The following is an 11,888-nucleotide window of genomic DNA, read 5'->3' on the forward strand; positions in this document are numbered from 1 at the left end:
ACACACACAGAGAGAGAGAGAGATGGGAAGACAGAGAGACACAGAGAGACAGAGACAGAAAGACAGAGACAGACAGACAGAGACAGAAAGTCACACACAGAGAGACAGAAAGACACAGAGAGACAGAAAGACACACACACACACACAGAGGAAGACAGAGAGAGACAGGGACAGAGAGACAGAGACAGAAAGACACACACAGAGAGACAGAAAGACACACACACACACAGGCAGGAAGAAAAAGAGAGACAGGGACAGACAGACAGAGACAGAAAGACAGAGAGAGAGAGAGAGAAAGACACACACACACACACACAGGCAGGCAGGCAGGAAGACAGAGAGAGACACAGAGAGAAAGACAGAGACAGAAAGACAGAAAGACAGAGAGAGAAACAGAGACAGAAAGACACAGAGAGACAGAGACAGAAAGACACACACACACACACAGGCAGGCAGGCAGGCAGGAAGACAGAGAGAGACACAGAGAGAAAGACAGAGACAGAAAGACAGAAAGACAGAGAGAGAAACAGAGACAGAAAGACACAGAGAGACAGAGACAGAAAGACACACACACAGAGAGAAAGGAACACAGAGAGACACAGAGAGACAGAGAGACAGAGACAGAAAGACAGAGACAGAAAGATACAGACAGACAGACAGACAGATAGACAGACAGAGACAGAAAGACACACAGAGAGACAGAAAGACACACACAGAGAGAGACAGAAAGACACACACACAGAGAGAAAGGAAGACAGAGAGACACAGAGAGACAGAGAGACAGAGAGACAGAGAGACAGAGACAGAAAGATACAGACAGACAGAGAGAGAGAGACAGAGACAGAGACAGAAAGACACAGAGAGAGACAGAAAGACACACAGAGAGAGAGACAGAAAGACACACACACAGAAAGGAAGACAGAGAGACACAGAGAGACAGAAAGACAGAGACAGAAAGATACAGACAGACAGACAGACAGAGACAGAAAGACACAGAAAGACACAGAGAGACAGAGACAGAAAGACACAGAGAGACAGAGACAGAAAGACACAGATATATATATATATATATATATATATATATATATATATATATATATATATATATATATATATATATATATATATATATATATATATATAAACAGAGACAGAAAGACACAGAGAGAGACAGAAAGACACACACAGAGAGAGACAGAAAGACACACACACAGAGAGAAAGGAAGACAGAGAGACACAGAGAGACAGAAAGACAGAGACAGAAAGATACAGACAGACAGACAGACAGACAGATAGACAGACAGAGACAGAAAGACACACAGAGAGACAGAAAGACACACACAGAGAGAGACAGAAAGACACACACACACAGAGAAAGGAAGACAGAGAGACACAGAGAGACAGAGAGACAGAGAGACAGAGACAGAAAGATACAGACAGACAGAGAGAGAGAGACAGAGACAGAGACAGAAAGACACAGAGAGACAAAGACACAGAGAGAGAGAGACAGAAAGACACACACACAGAGAGAAAGGAAGACAGAGAGACACAGAGAGACAGAAAGACGGAGACAGAAAGATACAGACAGACAGACAGACAGACAGACAGACAGACAGAGACAGAAAGACACAGAGAGACAGAGACAGAAAGACACAGATATATATATATATATATATATATATATATATATATATATATATATATATATATATATATATATATATATATATATATGTATATGTATATATATATATATATATATATATATATATATATATATATAAACAGAGACAGAAAGACACAGAGAGAGAGAGAGAGAGACAGACAGACAGACAGACAGACAGACAGACAGACAGACAGACAGACAGAGAGAATGATAAGAGAAGAATGACTGTGACAAAATAAAAATCTCGGCTTTTCTAAAATGTTTAACATACTTTGGAGCTAAAACCATACCCCATATAACAATTTCTGGGAGAAATCTGAGACTATACTCAGGCTGATGCTCTACTGATGCATCTATCAGCGTTCCCACCTAATAAAGCATGTGGCTCTAAGTTTTGTTTTGTGTTGTAACACTTCTATTGTAAAATCTTTACCGATTTACACTACATAGGCATACTTTTATATCTGAAATAAAGCATGGAAAGAACATGGCATGAAACATGAAGCCTGTATGGCAAATGTTTGGTTTGCATAATCTAGTTACTCTGCAGTGAAGTCCTACACATATTTGTTCGGCGGGCATATTTCAAGGTGTGTGAACACAGGAGCCACAGAAGCTTCACACCTTGATTAGTGGTTCTTAGCCTCATTTATACATTGTGTATACATTGTTGTTGATCTACTAAAAATATTTTTGTTTGTCCAGCACTTATAACCACTTTAATCTTCAGTGCTGGTATCTAACATGTTTACTGTGTTGATAATCATTCTACTTTTTAATTCTGTTCTTGCTATCTTGGTTTCAATCCATAGGGAATATTTTGCAACCTACATCAGCTTGAATATTCTCTTGAACCGTGTCTTCTAGGTATTAGTACAAGAAAACCAGTGTCTTCAATAAACTTCTCCTAAGCATTGATAAGTTTGCATCCAATTCTGTGTATTTTGTGAAGATGATATTTATTGATTTATGCCATACTTTCTGGTATCTGTTTCCTTGCTTATGCTGAGTATTTTGGGCCCTTGCTCCACAGAAGGAAATAAAAATCAGACGGTAGATAGTTATTAAAAAGCAAATGGAATTCCATTTTAATCCAATGTGCAGAACACTGCATTGAATTCCCATATTCCTCACATGATGGAATAAGTTTATGCATACGTCACATAGTCTGAGATAGCTTCACATAAGGAGGGATAACTAAAACAGATGGCAGCAAAACATCCTCTGTATCTCTTTGCTGCTGTCAAGTGGTCATTCAGAGCTTTGAAGCATTGGGCCATTACATTGGTTGAGCCACTAATTTGGTCCATTCAGATTTTCACACTCCTGTGACTACCAAGTCCCTTTGCCAATTCCCTTTGGAGTTGACAGGCAATTAAACTGAACTCTGTGGAAAAACTCATGAATGTGATGGTGCAGAACCAATAGTAGCTCTCAGCCAAGTTAGATTTTGGTCCTTGTTCTTTACTTGGCTCCCTCCCACATTTTTCTCCATGTCAGCCTTAAACGCATTCATTTCACCTTGGCTAACAGCACTGTTTTCTTTGCTGTTCCAAGGATCATTAAGAAAAACACAAGGGGATTATTTCCTTAATGTTATTTTTGTCTCCCGCAAAATGTGCATCTCCCTTTCAGAACTGCTTGCACCGTGTAGGTTGCAAAATAGTTATAAAAACTTTCATTGCCTGTCTTTGTCACCAAAGACAATGAGGACACATCACACCATTTCCCCTGTGGATCAGTTATTAATGAGTCCCAACTATGGCTCACTTGAAGACAACACAAAGCAGGGGAACATGATTCACCCCAGTGATAGCACAGTTCCTCCCACCCCCGCTGCTTGTGCTTTTACCTTGCAATTTAAACCTTGTGATTTGTTGGAAGAAAGCGCAAGGCAGTGCCCTGTGCTTAGGTGGAATTAAATATAATGGTTTGCATTGGGGATGTCTCTAGATAACCTAAAGTATAATCAAAACTGGCCTTGGAAGAGATAAACATCCTGAACTATTATTCCTGCATCAGTTGCTCAGGGCTATTTTTCTTCTTCTTCTTTTGGTAGAATAAAACTTTAGTCCCAAAATATTTCATTTATTCATTATTTATTTATTGCCTCTCATCAGAAGGTTCTAGAAGGCTTCCAGTTCATTAAAAACAGCAAACCTTTTATATAACATCAGCAACTAAAATAACATCATCACTTCACCTTCTAGCTACCAAGGATCTTCTTAATTTGGCCAGCATGCCCTTCCTTTCTTCCAGCTGGCTAATGGCTTAGTTTAAAACTGAGTACTTCAGCCAGTACTGTGCCCCCCCTTTGTGATTTTGTGACTTTGCTTTGCAGTAAGGAAAAAGCACAAACAGCTACTACTCTGTTTCCCCAAAAATAAGCCCTATCCCAAAAATAGGCCCTAGCATGATTGCGCAGCCATCTGTCCATTCCGTTTGGTTGTTTGCAGTGCCATTGATATATATAAGGTAAGGTGAGGCAGGTGGAGGGGTGAAGTTGCCCCATGTGCCCTGCACCGGCTTACCTCAGGGCCTCCACAGGCAAACCATCCATGCCCTGACAACTGCCTAGTGCTTGTTTTGGAGTGGGAAAAAAAAAGACCAGGCCTTATTTTCAGGGAAACATGGCATGTGGGGAACATCATACTAATCAGGAAAGACCGGAACTACATTTCCAATCATCATTCCTTCTTTAGTTTCAGCCCCTTTGCAAGCTGCCTATGGGGCCACAAGGGCTTCTTTAGATGACCCCTAGTTTTCTTCTTCACAAGTATTGTTTGAGACTGTGCTTAATTTTCATTTTTAGAAGTCTCAGTCATCCACAATACATTTATTTCTAAGGTTTTCTTTTTATTTTTTTATTATTCACACTTATAGACCGCCCCCTCTCCCGGAAAGGACTCGGGGCGGTGTACAGTCACTAAAATACATTCTAAAATACATACATAAACAATTAAATTAATACTGGTGAAGGAGGTTATGAGACTGTAATCGAATAATAAATATAATACGTTAAAAGCCTATAAACCCCTTAAAACCCAATTAAAATAAATAAATCCCGGAGGTAAAACTAAGACGGTGCCAGGCCAGCTGATTGAAATAGGTGAGTCTTTAACTTTTGCCGGAAGGAGCGGAGGTCGGTGGTGGTTCGAATGTCTGGGGGGAGGTCGTTCCAGAGGGTTGGGCCCATCACAGAGAAGGATCTACTCCTAGGTGTCGCCCGCTGGCATTGCCTGGCAGACGGCACCAGGAGGAGCCCCTCCCTGTGTGAGCGGATAGGTCGCAGGGACGTGTGTGGTAGGATGCGATCCTGCAGATAACTAGGTCCTCTGCCATGGAGCGCTTTAAAGATGGTAATCAATACCTTGAAACGCACCCGAAAGGCCACAGGTAGCCAGTGCAGCTCGCGCAGGAGAGGTGTTACGTGGGAGTAACGAGTGCTTCCCATAATAACCCGCGCGGCTGCGTTCTGAACCAGCTGCAGTCTCCGGATGCGTCCCAAGGGAAGCCCCATGTAGAGAGCATTGCAGTAGTCCAGGCGAGACGTCACCAGCGCATGAGTGACCGTGCGCAGGGCACTCCGGTCCAGTAGGGGGCGCAATTGGCGCACCAGGCGAACCTGGTGGAATGCCCCCCTTGCCACGGCTGTCACATGGTCCTCCATTGACAGCCGGGCATCAAGGAGGACACCCAAATTGCGCGCCCGCTCCACAGGGGACAACTGTTCGCCCCCTATGGCCAGCGATGGAGTCAGCTGGCTGAACCGAGGTGCCGGCAACCACAGCCACTCGGTCTTGGAGGGGTTGAGTTTGAGTCTGTTGTCCCCCATCCAGACCCCGACGGCCTCCAAACACCGGGACATCACTTCTGTGGCATCTTCCTTACTATTTATCTCAGTTTATTTCCTAAAAGCCACTTGTAAAAGTTTCTATCAATTTAACATCTTCCATAAATTCCAAATCCAAAGTAGTTCTAATACCTATCTTAAATCTTTTGATAGAGAACAAATATGACCAGCATAAGTGAAAAATATATCTGACATTATGTATTTGGCAGAAGTCTTCCAATTGATTGAAATGTGATCAATTCCAAGTGATTGAAATGTCCCCTAATACTCTTTCAAAGTTTTTTAAAGCCTTGGTTTCCTGATATATCTGTCCCTTCTAACTCATTTGGTAGACAGTATCAAACACCCAGCAAGATATACTTTCTGTTGGTTTGTTTCAGATGTTTCCAGCACTCATGTTACCTCAGTCTAATGGCCTCTGAACAAGTAAGTTCATTACTGAATCACAGAGATACACCACCAAGGATATGATGAATATATATACTGTAGAACACCCCCCCACACAACAATTTCATTATATTAGCAATTGCAATATGTTTTTAATTCATTTCTGTGACCTAAGTTTCATTACTGTCTCCTCTCCCCTGTCTGTTGGCTGAGCCAAGGCTCCTCCCCCCTTCGTGTCTTGTGTGCCATCTCTTGTTTCACCTAGGAGGTCCTTATGTTTTTCCATGAAGGCTTCTGCCTCCACCACTGTGTTAATTCTCACTCTGGCCCCCTCCCAAAAAATCAACAGGCCTTCTGGAATTAACCACCGGAACCAGATATTTTTTTCATATAGCTTTTTGGTTATAAGAAGAATTTCTTCCTCTTATCTCTTATTCTTTTTGGTATCTGTTTCAAAATGGTTATTTCTTTGTCCTTATATCTTAAAGGTTCCCCCCTTTGAACTCCTAGAATCTCATCTCTTGTGGTTTTTCTGAAAAATTTAACATGAACCTCCCTTGGGACATTGTGTATTCTGGCATATGCTGAATTAATTCTATATATCAGGTCAATATTCCACCCTAGTTGTTGCCTATCTCTTTTAATATAATCTGCTAACATTGTTATCATAGTCTCTCTTACGTCTTCACCCTCTGTTTCAGGTATATTTTGAAACCTAAGAAAAAAGGACATCCTTTCAAATTCCATTTTTTCCATGTAGCTCTCAAACCCAATATTTTTTTTGTAAAGCCTTCATCTCTTCTCCCACCCCCACAGCATTCTCCTCCAAAGCATTTATTTTTTGACTATTTTGTACAGTCTGTTGTTGATTCTGTCTGAGTTCTTCCTTTAAGTCCGACAGCTGCTTTTTTATTTTGTCCTGTCCCTTTAAGATTGTCTGAAACATTTGGTGGAACGTGTCTTGAGACGGCTGTTCCCCCTCTGAGGCTTTTGGTTGCAAAAACGAAGTTAGTTGCGTTTGCGGGGGAACCGGGCTTGAAACAGCAGAAGATGGAGCCGAAGCTGGTTTGGGTGGAGGCTTTTTTGGAGGCATTTCAAAGTTCAGGAAAAGTTATAGTTCTAGGCAAAAAAGATGGCGTCAGTAGGGGTGCGCCACCGGACGGGACCAAGAGACAGGCAGAGTCCAGTGTGGGATATCGATCTTCAATACGGCTCCCCTCTGGTTATAGTCAATTTTTCCCAATCCAAGGGAGGGTTGTATAAAGAGATTCCTTTAGGGTTCACCCAGGTTTTATAATTCCAGCCCAAAAAGTTTTTCAGAGACGGCAGTTCATTTGTAACAACGACATAAACGTGGTAAGAAATGCCATTTTGGCTCAGCCTTCCCCAGGGATCGGAGTCATTTAGAAAGTTTCCATTCGTAGCTTTTAAGGTCAACTCACTTTCTTTCTTCTGCAATTGTTAAAGAAGGTCGTTAGTGTCAATTCATTCAGTTCAGGCCTAGCAAACTTTTTAACATAATTAGTTAAGCAAGGTTTTGTTAAATTGCAATATGTTTCTACACATGATCAGATCGCAGACATGCTTAACAAACCACTTGCCGCAAATCAACATGAGTATCTGCGAAAGAAGATGTGCCTTAATTGATGATTTGATGACGTCAGCCCAGACTAGCAAAAGAAGGGGTGTCACGATGTTAAAAAGTTTGCTAGGCCTGAACTGAATGAATTGACACTCAAGAGTTAAACTAAGAAAGAGTTATTGCGCAGGTCATAAAAGTTCTTATCTGAAAGTGATTTATTGCGCATGCGTTACACATTCCAAAATTCCTTTCTTCTTTGTCCGGCTGCCAAGCAGAGCTGGCAGACGGAGCTTTCATTATCAAAATGTAACAATTAGTTTATTTTACTTTTATTTACTTTTATTAAAGTTTGTTTGTTAATTAGAATACTTGTCGAAGACTTTTATTTATTTTCTTAATATCTCAAAAGATATGCGGAAGGGAATCAGCCCGATCCATTGATCTCAGATATCAGGCGTTGTTTTTTTTCCCTGACAACTTGGTATGCAGAGGTTGGTCAAATGATACCAGCTGAGATGGCTACAATTTATGGCTGTATTTTCCCTTCATGCTATCTAAAGATAACCGACTAAGCCTAATTAGCAATGTCGGAGAAAATGAAAAAAAAGAAAAAGAAAGATGGGGCAAGCACAGACGGATCAGCTTCTTCTGACAAAGAATCCATTCCCTCAGACACAGAGGAACAACAAATTCCTTCAGGTGCCGAGCCAGATGTGGGGGAAGGAGCTACAGGACGCGACATCCACGAAACGAGGTCAGTGGTTCCTCCTTCTAAAATATCTCCAGGAGATTATGAATTTTTGGGGGCCAAGCCAAAACTTCCCACTCTGCCAGAGCCACTCCATTCCCAGACCCTCGCAGATTATCAAGATACAATTAATGAACGGCAAAAGTCTAAACGGCAACTGCCGGCAGAGAAAAAATCCTCCCACGCAGAAAGCAAAGTTTATGAAATCTTCCCAGATGATGAGGAAGAAATGCAAAGCTATCTATATCAATTAAAGCTTTTTGAAAAATATACTAGGGAGGCGAGAGAATGCTTTAACGAAATGAAGAGAAGTAGGAGGAGCTCCCCCACTCCCAAAATGTCTGAGGACACCATCTTTTCTTCAAAACAACAGCCTAAGACACACCCCACAGAGAAGTTCTTAGGTCAATCAGAACAAAGAGATATGTACACGTCACCGAGGTCACGTGATCCCTTTGAGCCCATTGAACTTCCGGCCATGTATAGAGGGCTGCAGCCAAGAAGTGAAGCTGCACTGCCATCTGCTGGCGGAGAAAAATTATTAGAGCAAAAGATGATTCAGTTTCATCAAAGCTCTAGAGATTTACCTATGAGTCCTTTAGAAGCCAAAACTTTGCCTCCAAAGGTTAAGTCTTCAACACCTGGTGGTGCCGAATCCTCCCTAGATGGAAAAAGGCAAAGTCAAAGGCGAATTCGAGGAAGCCAATTTGATGTTGCCACGCAAAGGCCAATGATGCAACCCCAGCATCCCCTGGTTCAACAACCAGCTTTGCAACCAGATCAACAAATTGTTCCAATGCACATTCCTCAGCAGGTATTCACAGTCACCCCCTTGACTGGTGAGTCCAAATTAAAGGAGTCAGGAGAGAATTATAAAGCCTGGGTCAGTGAAATTGCGCTCTTGCTTCGAAGAGAAGGAACACACTCCATGGTTTTTAATCCTCCTCCTCAACCCTGGACACCTGCAATGAGAGACCTTGAAAACAGAGTAATTACGACTTTGCTCATGTCAATGGAAATTGAGATCCAAGGTATCTTTCCACCTGATGCAACTGCCCAAGAAATTTGGGCTATTTTGGAAGATTGCTACAGGCCCGTTTCAATTGAATCTTCATGTTTGCTCATGTCTGAGTTCCATGGTTTGAAGTTGAAACCTGGTGAACGAATTGGTGGACATTTGACCAAACTGAAAAGAATGATGAGTGAATTGAGACAAAATGGCCATGTAATCGATGATATCCAAATGATTAGCATCATCATTAACTCATTGAATTATGAATGGAAAGATGCTGTTGCAAAGATTAACTACGTGCCTATTGCTCAACGCACAGTTAACCACGTTTGCAGACTTTTAGTGGAAGACGAAGCTATCAGGTTAGCTACACCACATCTGCAACGACCTCCAGCATCAAAGGCTCCAGCCAGACGTCCCTTCCGAGGAAGAGGCTACGCTCCAAGGATGCCAAAATGCTACACCTGCAACCGTGTGGGACATGACACCCGGGATTGTCCCCAACGAGTTCCAGCTCCCGCCACGTACCAGCCCAGAGGAACAGATTCCAGAAGCAGAGGTAGAGGCGGAAGACAAGGCCGTCGTGGTCCAAGGCGTGATTCACAAGCTCCACTTGTGACACTGGCCATAACCAACGTTCCACAACCTGATCCAAAGTTCGACAGACGTCTTTTGTGGACTTTAGATAGTGGAGCAGCTGTGCACGTTACCCACAGAAGGGAACTTTTCACAGAGATGGGCGAACCAGAGCCCGAGTATCGAGAACTGTATTCCTTCACCAACCACACTTGCAAGGTCATGGGAAAAGGAACTGTTTACATTGAAGAGCTCGATACACACATCCCTGATGTTTATTACATACCTTCAGCAACCAGTAATTTGCTTAGTCAAAGTCACTTGTCTAGAGAGTTAAAGTTCCAGGTTCACCACCTCGAAAAAGCAAGTTACTTAGTTAAAGATGGAGATATTGTTGCTGAAACCATGCTGATTGGTGGTGTTTATTACTTAAAGCCAAAGCCTAAAGGGCAAGCACAGGCAAGTATGCAAACTCCAAAAAGGCACAACGCGAACCCAGAGAGAGTTGTCCCAGAGAGAGAAAATGTTACTGTTCCAAAGGCTCCTAAAGCCAACAAACAAAGAAAACAGAAACAGGTTGCTCAAAGCAAGCCTGAGGGTTCTCATGAAACTGTTAATGTTGAGAATTCACTAACTGGTAAACCCTTGCATTCCAGGTGTATTCACAAGTGGCTCAGAAGATTGGGACATGCCAGTTTCCGTGTTCTTAGAAAGATGCCGGAGTTCGCAAAAGGTTTGGATCTAAAGGGGTGTAAGGTGTTTTTGGATTGTGCAGTTTGCAAAAAGGCTAAATCCAAGGCGGCTGCAATTCCCAAACACGCTACACGCCTGTCAACACGCATTTTTGATTTGGTACACACTGACATAGTGGGTCCTTTCCCACCAACACTTGGTGGCAGAAAGTATTTTTTAACAATTGTAGATAATCATTCTAGATATGGATTTGTATATCCTATGAGACAGAAATCTGAGACCTTTCAGATCTTTAAAGACTTTGCAGCGTTTGTTTCTACACAATACCAAGTTTGCATCGCCAGAATCCAGAGTGACCGTGGTGCAGAATTCATGTCTCAGCGTTTCCAGGACTGGATGCGTAAGAATGGAATTCTTCATCAGACATCTGCTCCATATACACCGGCTCATAACGGAGTCGTAGAAAGAAGACAAGGGGTTCTACAAACCATGATGCATTGTCTTCTAGAAGATGCCAATCTCAGTAACGCATACTGGGGTGAAGCAATCAAATATGCAAATTACATTGTCAACCGTACTTGGAGCAGTGTAATCAATCAAACTCCTTTCTACATGCTGTATGGCTACAAGCCCGATCTCAAGAACCTCCATATTTTTGGTTCATATGCTATGGTGAACACTCCCTTAAGTCAAAGAAGAAAGGGAGGTATAGTAGCAAAGAGACTAAGATTTATGGGTATTGATGATAATTCAAAATGGTACAAATTCATTGATACTAAACATGTGATTGTCATTTCACAATCTGCTAATTTTGAGGAAGACATTGACTGGTCCAGGATTCATTCCAATGATCCTGAAGTTTATTTTCCTAGAGATGGTGTTCCAGATGCCACGCAGCCTGATGGCAATTCGCAGGCAGATATTCCTTCTACCAGTTCTTCACAAACTGATGTTCCGTCTTCGCAAGCCGCGGATGCTGATGCTAGCGACGAACGTGAGGACGAGGATAATGATGAAGAAGAAGAAGAAGACTGGTCTGTTGCTCCTAGACGCTCCAAGAGGGCCACAAAAGGAATCCCTCCACAACGTTATTCATGGCAACTGACAAAAACACCAGTACCTTTGATTTGCAACGTTACTCTTCCTCCAGAGACATTCACACAAATCAAACAGCTTTCTGATTCAGAACAAGACAAGTGGTATGATGCAATGCAGGATGAAATGGACAGTTTAAAGAAACTTAATGTATTCACACCTGCAAAACCTCCAGCAAACAAGAAAGTCATTGGCACCCGATGGGTCTACAGAATCAAGAAGAAACCAAATGGTGAGTCTTTATACAAAGCCAGACTTGTAGCTCAGGGTTTCGCT

Source organism: Natrix helvetica (assembly GCF_964273705.1).
Source record: "Natrix helvetica genome assembly, chromosome: 2".
In the NCBI taxonomy this organism is placed as follows: Eukaryota; Metazoa; Chordata; class Lepidosauria; order Squamata; family Natricidae; genus Natrix; species Natrix helvetica.